This window comes from Macrobrachium rosenbergii, chromosome 58, assembly GCF_040412425.1.
Source record: "Macrobrachium rosenbergii isolate ZJJX-2024 chromosome 58, ASM4041242v1, whole genome shotgun sequence".
Taxonomy (NCBI): Eukaryota; Metazoa; Arthropoda; class Malacostraca; order Decapoda; family Palaemonidae; genus Macrobrachium; species Macrobrachium rosenbergii.
Window position 1 is genome coordinate 496,002 of NC_089798.1, and position 13,999 is coordinate 510,000.

The window sequence follows — 13,999 nt, forward strand, 5'->3', positions numbered from 1 at the left end:
GATGGAGAAAGTTAAGCAGAGAATCTGCATCAAATTTTGCCAGAAGCTTGGCGATAACTGTGCACAAACCTATGCAAAGTTGTAAAAAAGTGTATGGAGAGGAGTGTATGAGTCGCACACGAGTGTGTGAGTGGTTCAGACGTTTTCAAGATGGGCGAGAAAATGTCGAGAAATACATTGCAGTTGACCATGCAGCTGGTATGGGAAATCATCTAATCACCATCTGTGAGTTATCAGAGGATGTGCAGATTAGTTACGGTCCATTTCAGTCTATTCTCACTGAAGACTTGGGTATGAGACACGTGTCTGCCAAGTTTGTGCTAAAACTGGTTGCAGCTGACCAAAAAGAGACTCAGGTTTTAGTTGCGCAAGATCTTGATTGCGTCGAGAACAATGAAAACTTTTTGAAAATAGTCATACCGGGAAGACCACAACCTCTCAAAGACCCGAGAAAGCATGAATGAATCGAAGCAATGTGAAGATACTGTTGACCATTTTCTTCGACTACAAGGGAATTGTTCATCATGAGTATGCTCCACCTAGCCAGACAATAAACAAGGAGTGCTAGTGTGAGATGTTGCGATGAGACGCTATTCATCAGAAAAGGCCAGAATTGCATGTGTCTGGTGAGTGGCAATCGCACCATGAGAACATACCTGCCCATTCAGCACAGTTTGTGCAGCAGTTTTTAGCCAAGCACAACATCTCCCAGGTCCGACAGCCACCGTGTTCCCCAGATCTCACCCCTTGCTACTTTTTCATCTTCCCAAAAATCAAATCCCATTTCAAAGGAAGAAGATTTCAGGACATCCAGGAGATCCAAGTGAATGCGACAGGGCAGCTGCTGATTATCCCAGAAAACGAGTTCCAGGAATTTTTCCATCAGTGGAAACAGAGCTGCATAAAGTGTGCTGCTTCCAAAGGGGATTACTTCAAAGGAAATTAAATATGGTACGTATTGTAGTTTTTTTTCGATAGCACCAGTCCTGATACTATATGATCACACCTTTGTATATATATATATATATATATATATATATATATATATATATATATATATATATATATATATATATATATATATATATATATATATATATATATATATATATATATAATGCAGAATTTTCAACGGAAGTGCCTAGTCGTGCTAGTTCAACTGAATCGAAAATACCAAATCATCCATTTCCTGCCCTGCCTGACCTCTTTCAGTGTATTTTAACATAGTCGCATTTATAAAACACACGCACATATATATATGTATATATATATATATATATATATATATATATATATATATATATATATATATATATATATATATATATAATGTTAAAATTTAAGTCCTCCTGGGCCTCTGTAGGCTCATAGGGAGGCGCTAATCTCCTGTTTCCTTGGCCGACAGCCAGTGGGGACTATATATATATATATATATATATATATATATATATATATATATATATATATATATATATATATATATATATATATATATATATATATATATATATATATCTGTGTTTTATGAATGTAACTATGTGGCATACAATGAAGAGGTTAGGCAGGATAGGAAGTGGATGCTTGAGTATTTTCGGATTCAGCACTGCCCAAGCACGACTGGGCACTTTTGTTGCAAATTCTGCATTGCACGTCTGGTCAGAGAGCACCTTGTATACAGTCCACGTGTAAGCGGAAGTAGAGTCAGCTTGGATTGTTCCAGAAGCCTCGGGGTCTGGTTCTAGTTGGATTTCCGGGCGAGTTAAACAGGAACGTGAATCCCTTCAAGCGTTACAAAAACACTCAGTGCGAAGAGGCTTGTGAAAGTGTGCTCTCTCCTTCGTGATAAACCAGATTGGAAAGACATGCTGAGAATTGGAATTTCCATTCTCTGGAGAGTGAGTAGAACTTAGGAAAATTACTAACCTTTACTGATCTCATTATTTTTGTAAATGTTCCTTTACCATTGTCTAACATTTATATGGTGAGTTGCTGTGTATTGATGAACTGGGTGTTCTTTGATTTTAATAGAGATGGTTGCTCTCTTTGGCAGAATGTTTCAATGGAACCATGGTTAATTGGGGTGGACACACAACCGCACAGACATGCGTGTAACATAGCCATAGTGGGAAATGGTCATCTTAAAGGAACAATGACTTAAGGACTTGTGTTTACATGGAGACTTATTGGGGAAGTGAACGAAATGGGGAAGAATCTCATTCATGATTTCGGTATTAGCTAAGATGTTTTGTTGGGGAGATATTCATTTATCATTTACATTCTTTTTGTTTTTTTAGCATTTTTTTCTTAATTACCAAGGTTTTAATTTTGTTGTTTGTTACCTTTACAGAATAAACTATTTTTGTTAAAATTAGGTTTGATTTCCACACAATAGTTTGGGGTATTTTGAGAGAGAAAATGATCGAGAGAAAGGGAGCGGGAATGAGAGAGAGAGAGAGAGAGAGAGAGAGAGAGAGAGAGAGAGAGAGAGAGAGAGAGAGAGAGAGTTGCTCTTCTTGGTCAGTTACTAATGTGAGCGACTTTCTCCGAAGGTAAGTGGAAACAAAGTTGTATGGTGTTCTGTAAAACAGAAATGGTGGCAGGCGGTAAAGGCGCTTATTGAAAGTGTCGTGAATCCATGATGAAGAGAGAGTGTGAGTGAGATAGACATTTTGAGTTAGGTAGACATTTTTAAATATGGCGTTAGATGGAGAGGTTGGCATTCGTTATTGCTTAGGGGGTAGATTGCAATCTTGCACTTTTTGTGAGGCGCGGTTACTGCGTTATCATTTTGACTGTCAGTCTTAATTGATGGGCGATTTAGGGAGGTGTGATTAATGAGTGTCGGGTGTTTTTACTGTGTTTTTAGACATAATTATGTATTTGTGTACATTTTCTGGAAGTGCGGATGTAACTTCGTGAATTTTGGGATTTGATGGAAGGGGAAAATGTAAGTTTTTTTATAATTTTAATTCTCTCTTCTTTCTTTCTATAATTTTTGTTTTCCTCTCTTACTGAATTATTCTAGAGTTGAAACGTCATTTGTTTTATTTTTTTTATTTGATATATATGTCACTTGTGTGTGTGGCGGGGGAGGGGGGGTGTTAGGGAATTATGAAATTCCTAGATGAAGATAAGAGTAGGTGTAGTCTCCGCTTGGTTACAAGACAGTGCAGTCTTCATTGCTACTATCAGCAGTACTTGTTTGGAGACGAGAGGCTGGGGTGATATCAGATGGGGATTTTTCCTGCTGGGTTCTTCCTTCTTTTTCTTGGTTTTTTCTTGTGTGGGGATCTTAGGATTTAACCTTGATTCACATATGACTCGGTCCTCAGCTGTTGCGAGCATGAGAAGGGATTTGCTCCTGTGGAGTTTGTGAATAATTACAGGTAAGGGTATTTTAGTATTTTGATTTCTTTTTTTTTTTTTTGCCTGGTTAGAGAGTTTTGTGGAAAGTTTTAATATTATGTGCGTTTGCAGTTGGGGTGGTTCAGGATTTTATTCTTGAATGTATATGAGAACAGGTAAAATTTTGCCGAAGGTTCATAAGAGATCTATTTTTGCTAGCAAGGGACAAATTAAAGCCACGCAAATGTTGAGTGATGAGCCAGAAGATAAGAAGACTTTGGCCCATAGGGTAACCACTTTTACTTCGCCAACTCAGCCTTTTCCTGGCTTGGTGAATGGCATTTTGCGACAGCCTGTTGAAATTTTTCTTGAGAGCGTACAAACCATTTGAATACGAAGAAAATCACAGGTGAGAAAGATGCCTTTAATGAAGCTAAAGGTTTTCTGGCTTTGAATGTGGGGGATATTGGCCGATGCTGTTGTGGCTTTCAATTTAAGAAATGCCAGACTTGGGATGACCTGAAAGTTTTTCTGTGAACTTCGTACAGAGCAGAGGAATGCGGTGACTAGGTTCAGGATTTGAAGGCATTTTATAAGATCAGGATGGAACATAATTCTATGGCAGAACATAGCTCACAGTTATTTGATGCAGCTTCCGACTTAGTGGAGAAATTGAAATGTTTGAGCTGGGTATCTGGTGCTTCTATATCATTAAAGAATTTTTAGGATTTGTTGTATTTTCCTGGCTCTTGAATGAGGTGCCTGATGCAATAGTGAGTAGTTTTGATGGCCCGGTAGAGTCTACATCTGATGAATCATTTATTTTCGCCCAAGTTAGAAAGAACATGTTGAAATGCCCGACGGAATATAGCACATTTTTCAATGGGATGCCAAAAACCATGATGGGTGGTCAGAGAGCTTATCACAGGGAGATTCATGTTTTGCTTCTAGTGGTTTTTGCGCTAAAATAGAGAGTGATCGGAAATGTATGGATCAAACACCACAGTTTCTCTGTTTTAATCGTAATAGGTTGGGGCATACGAAGAAGTTTTGCCAGGTTAAATACTGTGCAGGATGTAAGAGTGTGGCCAATTTTGATGGTTTTGTTCGTCACTCAAAAAGAGTAATGTTAGGCCAGTATCTCAGAGTTCTGATAGCAGCTATAGAAAAGCTCCTCAGAAGGGATATCCAAAGAGGTCTGAATGTAGACAGGATTTCTGGAGGACCAAGCAGCCAAAGGAAAAAGGGTAAACTGTCCATGTCAAATATGGATTTTTGGGGATGTACGAGAACTGAAACCTGTGGTGAAGGGAGCTGTAACTGGGTCTAGTATTTTGATTTTTGTAGATATGGATGTATCAGTCAGTTCAGTGGACTATGATTTTTATCAATCGATGTTTGCCCAGTACCGGTTGAGGCATTCAGAGGAGAAAGTGCGTGATGCTCAATCCCATAGGCTGGACATTGTAGGAGGGGTGGATATCTGTTTTTGATGGGGAACCAGTTAATAAGGGAACCAGTTTTTATGGTAAGAGTTGTTAACTTGGGTAATAAAGTTTTATTGGGGCATCCAGCGTGTACTAGGATCAGTATTTCTATATACCTTACTAAAGGAGGTATAGCAATTGGTGAAATTGGAGGTTTTATTCTGTATGTGTTTATTGAGGAAATGGAGGGGAATATATCTGTAAGTTGAAATAAGGAGGAAATTGTAGGAGATAATCGGTCACAGGGGGATAGTGACCCTAATGGTGAGGGCAAGAGAATATGTAAAGGTGTGTTGTTGGAGGATATTATTTTAGAACCAGGTATGGTTGGTCTGGTGAAAGTGAAGGTGAGTGATTTAAAGGTGAATAAACAGGTGTGTGTGTGTGTGTGTGTGTGTGTGTGGAAGGTAGTGAAAAACTTTAAGGTTTCAGTAAATAAGGTTTCAAATAAAGGCGTTACATGGGTGAAATTGTTAAACTGTAATAATTCAGTTAGGAGATATCAGGGGAACACATATGTGGTAGATTTAGATGAGTGGACAGAGGACACTGAATCAGTGGCATTAATAGGGGAGCAAAATGGGTTTTTGTAGGCTGAAATGGAGGTTAGAAGGGAGATTTTTAGGAGTCATTTGAGTGAGGCAGACTATAAAGGATACATAGAGGGGTTAGGTAAGGTATTAGCTGAATATTTAGATGTTATTGCTCTGAAAGCAGATAAATTAGGGTTGTCTGGTGTGTTGGAGCATCAGGTTCATTTACAGAGGGGCACAAAGCCAATTTATGTCCCATTGTATAGGATACCTTTCAAGATTAGAGAGCAGGTTGAGCAAGAGGTTAATAAGTGGGAGGAGGAAGGTATAATTAGGCCTAGCTTGTCACCATTTAATTTCCTGTTGTTGGAGGTACCTAAGAAGGGTGGTTCAATCCATGTACGTGTGGATTTTAGAAATTGAATGAGAAGATTATTCCAGATAGGTATCTGGTGACGTGTTTGCCAGATTTATTTGTGGAGATTGGAGGTAGGAATATCTATTAATCAATTTACCTCAGGCAAGGGTTTTTGCAAGTACCATTGAGTGAGGGGAGTAGGAAACTGACATCATTTTCAATTCCAACAAGACATTATGAATTTACACAAATGAATTTTGGTATGTCACGTAGTCCTATTACATTTACGAGATTAGTGAATACAGACTTGCACGGGATATTGGGGAAAAATATGTTTGTTTATATGGATGATATTTTTATTGCTACGGATTCCATAGAGGAACATTTAGAAGTGCTTAGGGAAATCCTTGGGAGACTTAGACTGGCAGGTCTTAAGGTTAAACTAGCCAAGTGTGATTTCTTGAAGAAACAGATTGTATATATAGGACATGTCACTTCAAAGGAAGGTGTTTGAGTGGATGACGAGAAGGTCAGAGCAGTTGCAGATTTTCCTACACCCAAGACTAAGAAACAGGTCCTCTCGTTCATGGAATGTCAGGGTTTTTCTGTAGGTTCATGAAAGACTTTTCTACGTTGCCAGTGCCTTTGACAGATGTACTGAGGGATAAGGTACAGTTTTCAAGGAGTGGGGCTCAGCAGGCAGCCTTTCAGAAAGTCAAAGAAGCTTTGTTGAGTACTCCAGTTTTAAAATTCCTGGATTTTTTAACCTTTCACATAAATAACAGATGCCAGTCAAGATGGGGTAGGTGTTTGTTTAATGCAGAAGTTTGAGGTAAATTGCATCCAATAGCCTTTTATAGCAGAAAGTTCAAGACACGAGGGAGTAATGAAAGGTTAATGGCAACAGTGGACAAAGAAGCGTGATGTCTAGTTTAGTGCATTTTAAGATGTTACTAATAGTGAATAAGGTGGAAGTTCTTATGGGTCATAAGCCATTGTTGGATCTTTTTAATAAGTCTGATCTTTCTCCTAAGAGGGCTAGGCAGTTTTTGACAATTAGGGACATTGATGCTAAGCTTAAGTACATTGAGGGCAAACATAATGTGGTGGCGGATGCTCTTAATAGGAATTTTGTGGACACGGAAGCTGAGCATGTATGTACTGTAACTGGTGAGTGTGTGGATTAGAATATTAATTTGGTGGAGTAGAAACAAGATGAAGATGAGGTTTTAAAAGACAAATGCATTCCTTATTCAGGTCTGTAGTTAGGGGGTAATTTGTTGGTGAGGAGAATTAAATATAGGTTAAGGAGTAGTGAGGATAAGGGTGATATGACACAGACTGCGGTGCCAAGAGGATTAATTCCAGTGGTTTTGAATATAGTGCATTGTAAATTTGGTAGTCCACATTTGGGGACTGGAGAGACATAGCAGAGTGTGCAATAGGTTTTTCTGGAAGAACATGTTTTCTCCAGTGGAGAATTTTGTGAAGGGGTGTTCTGTGTGTAATTCGTGTAAACTGGAGAAGGTTACATTATGTAAATTGGGGTCTTTTCCTATTCCTAGTAGGCCTTTTGAGAGGGTGCATATGTATCTACTTATGAACTTTTACGAACCAGGGTTTGGATACAAGCGTTTGTTGGTGATTGTAGATAAGTTAACGAGGTTCATGGAGATTTTTCTGTTAAAGAAAAAGATGGTGGATGAGGTTGCGGTTACATTTTTTAATGGATATATTTGCTGATATGGGGTCCCGAAGATACTTACCACTTATAATGGGAGAGAATTTGTGAATAGAATGTTATAGTGTCTTGCGGGAGTGATGGGGATACAGAAAGTAAATTTTCTTCCGTATAGTCCAGAGGCTAATGGGTTATGTGAGCATGCAAACAGGAAAGTGCTCGAAGCTCTTAGAGTTACAGTGGGTGGTAATGATATAGATGTGGTGAGACACAGCATAAGTACAATGGTTAGTGACACCATTGGTGTCTCACCTACTGAGGCATTATTTGGTTATCCAGTTTGGGGTGCATTTGATTTGTTGTCACTACCTTCACATTGTGACGATACTGTTAAATCATTAATTGCTACAGCCAAAGAGAGACATGAACGCCTTAGTAGTAATTTGGAGTCAAAGACTTGAGAGATGGTAGCGAAAGCAATGTGAAATCAAATGGCGTAAGAGTTGCAGTTGGGGGTAAGGTATTTTTAAAGATTAATGTCAGAAATGACTTTAATTATAAGCTAGGTCCAAAATTTGACCAGTCATTTTGTGCTCTAGAAAAAAAAATGGGGAAATAGGTTCATAGTTTTGGATGAAGACGTTTAAGGTTTGTTTTGTGTCTTTTTGGGGATAACGATTTTTGAAATGTGGGGCGTGTTGACCATGTTTTTTTTTTTTTTATTTGTACCATTTACATCTTTTGTGTGGAAGAACCAGTTGCTTTAGCTGTAGGGACGACATAGGATTGACAATAGTTCCGTTTTCAGTACATACGACGATTTTCATAGTATTGAGAGAGACCGAATTATTACTAACAGAGATCATATCTCAAGTAAAAATGGTAACAGCAGTGTCAGAAGGATATCTTATCTTTGGGGGTGTTAGAATCAGTCTTGATGAATGGGGCTTACAAATAGGGTCCAGTTTAGTTTTCACTGGTAGTGATTTGTATAGGTACTATGGGATAATAACAGTATATTTAGCAGATAGGGGTTAAATGTGGAGATACCAATGGGTGCCAAGGCACCTTTTTTGTAGTTATACATTACGACCTTCTTGTAGTACGTTTATTGATAGAACAGTGATGTTAGGAGGGGTGAGTTATGATTGACACTTGACCTTACTGCTATAGAATGTGCAGTATGTTCTGTGCAGTTCCATAAGACCATGGTGATGCTTTTGGAAACGACTTCAGCAATTTTGTTTTGAAAATGAAGGTTAACACAGATGGTGCCAGGACGCATCGACATCATTTCTTCCGGAGGGTTCACAGATTTGATGGAGCTTGCAGGATAGTATCTACGAAACTTGCCATTGTTGGTGAGAGGATTTATGATCCATCAGTGAATATTTCTATGCAACATGTGTGTAATTACCATGAGGTGGTACAATTACCGGCTGTACCAGAGATACAACATTTGCTGGCATTGATAGAAGAGGAAGGAATTGATTGCATTGACCTATTGTACAGGCATGAATTAGTGTTACCAAGTGTTCTGGCATTGTTGCTAATAATGATATCAATCATCTGTGTCGTCATTTTCTTGAAATGTAGGCGGCAGTGCTGCTTTAGGGAGAAGCAGTTGTCACAAGTGCAAATGTTGGTGACTTGAGATATTTCCTGTTTATGTCGAGGTATGCACAGTGGTGGTGAACGAGGTGTGTTTTATGAATGTGAATACGTGACTCGCAGTGCAGAGGTCAGGTAGGGCAGGAAGCAGATTCTTAGGTGTTTTCAGGTCCAGCACTGCCCGATCACGACTGGGCACTTTCAGTGCAAATTCAGCATTGTTCATCCTGTCGAAGTGCATCTTGGATACAACCCACATGTAAGTGGAAGTAGAGTCAGCATGGATTGTTCTAGAAGCCTGGGGGTCCAGTTCTAGTCGCATTTCTGGGGGTGTTAAATGGATATGTGAATCTGTTCGTGCATTATGAAAATGCTTGGTGCAAAGAGGCTTGTGAAAGTGTGCTCTCTCCTTTGTGATAAACCAGACTGGAAGGACGTGCTTAGGACACGCTGGGAATTGGAATTCCCATTCGATGGAGAGTGAGTAGAAAGAAAAATTACTAACCTTTACAGATCTCATTATTTTTGTAAATGTTCCTTTACCATTGTCTAACATTTATATGATGAGTTGCTGTGTATTGATGAACTGGGTGATCTTTGATTTTAATAGAGATGGTTCCTTTCTTTGGCAGAATGTTTCAATGGAACCATGGTTAACTGGGATGGACACACACCTGCATAGACATGCGTGTAACATAGCCATAGTGGGAAATGGTTATCTTAAAGGGACACTGACTTAGGGACTTGTGTTTACATCGAGACTTATTGGGGAAGTGAATGAAATGGGGAAGAATCTCATTCATGATTTCGGTGTTAGCTAAGATGCTTTGTTGGAGAGATATTCATTTATCATTTACATTCCTTTTGTGTTTTCTTAGCATTTTCTTTTCTTAATTACCACGTTTTTAACTTGCAGTTTGTTAGCTTTACAAAATAAACTATTTTTGGTAAGATTACGTTTGAAATAGTTTAGGGTATTCTGGAGAGAAGGATCATGAGAGAGGGGGCGAGAATGAGAGAGATGGAGATAGTCGCTCTCCTCGGTCAGCTACCAACGTGAGAGACTTTTTCCGAAGGTAAGTGGAAACAAGGTTGTATGGGTGTTCTTTGCGTGTATGCGTGAATGTGTGTGTTTGTAGGCGTGATTTAGCTAAATTATTTATTTATGCATCTCAACTCTATTTTTCATATGCACCCCCTTCCTACTGGAATTCACTTTTGCACTCATTAAACTTACGTCATTGTTTCGCCTATTTAGCGAATTGCCTTTTATCTCATCTGGTCATGCTCGTTTTAAGATTTCTTCTAAATACTTCTAGGAATGAACTCTTAATAGTCTTCTGTGATCAGTATTAAAACTAACTACTCTTACTTGTCTTTAGTATATTTCAGCCACTCCTTTCATGACATCTTATTAAATCGCCTAATCTTGTACGTAAATAACCTAGCCTTTCTCTCACGCATTAGATGACTCTTTCAGATTATTAAAGAGCCATTGAGTCAAAACACACCATTTACACAAAGCTCTTCGCTCTCCTGCCTATAGATTCTAATCGAGCAATTTTCCTTCTTTTTCATGTATTTCAAACCTGCTCCTCCTTTCACTTCTATTTCAAGATTTCTCTGGATCCATTAATATCAAAAACTTTTTAATCAATTGTAGCATTAAGTCCTAGATCCAACACACATACACACACACACACTTCCTTGTCCAAAATTCTTTTCATTATATCCTTTATTTCTTTCTTGACTCTAAAATTTCTACCATAAACCTCCCTCATTATGAAAGGTTGTATGTTCTTTTAATGCCTTTTTTTTTTGGTGAAAAGGGACAATAATTATACCCTTTGCCATCATCTTTGGAGTGCCTTCCTTATCAAGACATTCTTTTCATACACCAGTCAGCCAATCATTTACAAGTTCTTCAATGTAGAGGTTTTTACTTCTAATACCATGAACGCCATTCTTCGTACCCTTTGCTTGCCATGCTTGTAATCTCCACAGTTACTTCAGCAAGCATTCGAACACTCACACTATCCCTTCCACGTCGGCGTCATTCCTATCTGCATCTCTTATTTCTCACTTCCAACAACGCTTCAAAATTAATCAGTCAACGACACAGGATTATATTCTTTTCGGACAACAACTCTCTATTAGCATATTCATTGTATATTCATTTACTAATTAAAATTCCGCTCTGCTTATTCAGCTACATGAAAATAAACACTTTTATCCTGAAAATATGCGCCCTGATTTGCTGCAGATTTTGGGAAGACTCCAACTTAATATTTTTTTTTTTTTTTTTGTCACTTTGTTCTTAACCTTCTCCAGCAGGCACTTGAAACAAGGTCATCACTCCCTCCTTAAACTAATTTCTTGTTTTCACCAGTGATGATTTTTGATCTCTCTTCTTTCCCTGTACTCCGCTGAATTCGCGCCCTTATTACTGAATTTTACATACTTATCAAATTTTTCTCATGCTTGGTCTGTTTTCGATTATTGTTTTTTTTTTTTTTTTGTAAACTATTCACACTTTTGCCCTGTCAAAAATGTTACATTTTGTAGACACATATCACAAAACAAAACTCCCGCCTGCCTTCAGTTTTTTGACCAAAAGATTATCAGATATACCTCATTCATTTTTTCTTCCCACCAGATTAGACTTCGTTTTCTTCTTATATTAACCTCTAATCTTAAGACGTCTTCCCATTGCCAATTTCAACTATATACTCCTCCTTATTGATAAATTTCTACAAAGCTTTCTATCGACTTATTCGCTTAAGAAACCCAATACATCCCAAAAACATCTCTCTCAGCAATAAACTCTTTCATTACATTTCATGACACGGAAACAATTACTCGTTCTTCAGACCTAATCAGAGACAGATTCAGATTCAGATTAGCCTAGAAACTGTCATAAAAAATAATTTCTTGCCAGTACATTTTTCTCATGCCTATACGATCTTATACTTTCAGTCCACTTTATACACTTTCATCTTTTCAACAAAATTCTCCTAGGACAACAAGAATTACTCCCGTTCCTTGCAAATAACACTATTAATTTTTGTTTCAACAGTTGTAAAATATACATATTTCATAAAAAATTCAACTGTCATTCACCCATCCTCATACATGCCACTGTTACCATTCCTAATTAAAACCTCACGGACTGACATTTACACTACTCTTTTGATTTTTGCAACAAATACTGCAGCTATAGAGCTTTATACTTTATATCCCAGCCACTATGCAAATGTCACATCTCTCAGATACATCAAAAGAACATTATTAAAATCTCTTTTTACTCTCTCTCTCTCTCTCTCATATATATATATATATATATATATATATATATATATATATATATATATATATATATATATATATATATATATATATATATATATATATATATATATATATATATATATATATATATGTACATACATACCACCTCACCCGTTTTTACATCTATAAAGTAATTGAGAAAAAATAAAATTTAATTCCAATTATTAATTACTAGAACTGTAGGTTTCCACTCGCACCTTCATAAACTCTCCTTCATTCGCCAAAATGGTTGAGCCTAACCCCTCTCTCTCTGTTCAAAGTGACTGCTTCTATGCCTAATTCCAGCTGACTGTCGTACCTTCTCGGTGTCAAGCAAGGCAAGAGAGGAGTCAAAAAGAGAAAGTTGGCCCTCCACCTCATCCTGGACCCTTCACGTGGGTTTTGTGATGCCATACAGTCATTATAGGAAAAGTGATGAAGATTGACCTTTGCGCCATCTATAAGAGACGCGATGCGTAATCCCCGAAGGTTATTTTGTAGACGCTGCAATGGAAATCGAGAGAGAGAACGCGCTGAACACCACCTGAGGACAGATGTCCTCACCTTGGCTGTCCTTTTGAACCTTCCATATGTTTGACCCCGGGCTTTTAACCAGTATACTTTTGTAGTGGCATTTTAATTCCCTCCTTCATCGCCCACGCCCTATCGAACGAGGACACCGTCATCTTGACGGAGGTAATGTGCCGGAATAAGGTTCTCTTAGTCAGTCACAATCCCTGTTATTTCTCTGCCTGATTTTTCTTTTATTTTCCATTGTGCGATCATCTTCAGTAATTTGTATTGGAGCATTCAGTGTTAACGTAATTATGCATTAGTGTTGAAGTGAGTTGTTTGGCACCATCTGTGCATTCCTCAGTTTCCCTTTGAGCGTCTTATTATTATTGCAAGTAACCATCTTGCATATATTTGCAGATAGGCCTCGACTGAGTAATCTCTTGGCCGATCCATGTGCAGTTCCCCTTCCCACTGCGATGTTCCCTGTTATGAAGACATTGTCAGCGTAGAATATTTATTCTGCGTAGGATTCATTATTTTAGTGGGCCCTTGTTATTACCTGCCCAGTAATTCATCATTCTTCTGATCTTGCAGATGATATGTTACAAGAATACATATACAAAGCATATGTAGGTGTGGCAGTACGTCTCTTTTGGTATGCGGGTGACCATTTCCTAGGAAGGATGGAAATTAAGCAATTCCCTGGTGTCTTTTGGCCTCAATAAATTGTTGGTTTGATTGATGACAGCAGATTCCAGCATCTTTCCTTTGTACGGACAGCCACTTTGAAAACTAGCTCTGTCCCACTCCAGTTTATGGTATGGCCTTTATCCCTAGTAGGTAAGAAAATCCCCGAACCCTCTGAAGCATACCGCACTGATCTTTTGTGCTCTTTTAATCTTTGTGAGATGGATCTACCTGTCTCCCCCATGTAAATCTCATTGCAAGTGTTGCACTGAATCTTGTAAACTCCAGCTTCTTCCCCTTTTTTATTTAAGTATATGTTAATGAGCAAGCTCCCGATGGATCTGGGACAATAGAAAATAAAAGGATTATTAGACCTTAGTTGTTTTGTGGCTTTTTGGATGTTTTTGTCGCATGGAATCTTTATTTTTTGTTAAAACTACTTGTCTGTTGTTAG